This window comes from Elephantulus edwardii, unplaced genomic scaffold, assembly GCF_000299155.1.
Source record: "Elephantulus edwardii isolate Elephantulus edwardi_28Jun2011 unplaced genomic scaffold, EleEdw1.0 scaffold00261, whole genome shotgun sequence".
NCBI classification, from domain to species: Eukaryota; Metazoa; Chordata; class Mammalia; order Macroscelidea; family Macroscelididae; genus Elephantulus; species Elephantulus edwardii.
This window is the reverse complement of record NW_006400011.1, coordinates 2,691,957-2,692,686: the sequence shown is the minus strand read 5'-3', so window position 1 is coordinate 2,692,686 and position 730 is coordinate 2,691,957. Positions and strand designations below refer to the sequence as shown.

Sequence of the window (730 nt, the reverse complement as noted above, 5' to 3'; positions counted from 1 at the left end):
CCCCCCCAGTACACTACCCTCTTAGAAAAGTAAAGGAAAAATTCTTTCATTGTTTTACAAACCCTCCCCCACATCCACTCCACCATGGAACCTTCGCTCTAGACACCTGTCATGACAAAAATACCTAATCGCATATCCCTTTTAAACCATTTTCTCTCTCATCTGTTTCAATGCAGTATACATTATTGAACCCATCTTTCTCAGTCTCTCCCCAAACCCAAGGTGAGTCCTGTTTTACAACAGTGGCACCACGCAATATTTGTCCTTTTGTGACTGAGATACTTCACTCAGCATAATGTCCTCCAGAGTCACCCATTTTGAATAATATTGCATGAGTTCCTTCTTTTTCAATGCAGCATAGTATTCCATAGTGTGTATATACCACAGCTTCTCTATCCATTTGTTTGTTGATGGGCACTTATATTGTTTCCAACTCCTTGCTATTATGAACAAAGCCGCAATAAACATGGGTGTGCATGTATCTGCTTGGATGTCAGAGAATGAATATTCTTTAAATTACACAGCAATCGTTTGTCTATTTGCTATACTGAATGACTTGGACTTGCTGTGAAGCTCAAAAGTGTTCCATTTGTTGTTGTTATGTGCCATCGAGTCGCTTGCGTCTCATAGTGACGCTATGTACAACAGCCCTAAACTCTGCTCTGTCCTGTGCCAATCGCACTGTCTCAGACACTCCCATCCCAATTATCCCAGTCACTGAATCAATCCA

The 730-nt window shown here is 41.2% G+C and overlaps 1 pseudogene; it reads right to left on the bottom strand.

The window, feature by feature from the left end:
• Nucleotides 1-730, bottom strand: part of LOC102871048 — a 59,038-nt pseudogene that overhangs the window by 406 nt on the left and 57,902 nt on the right.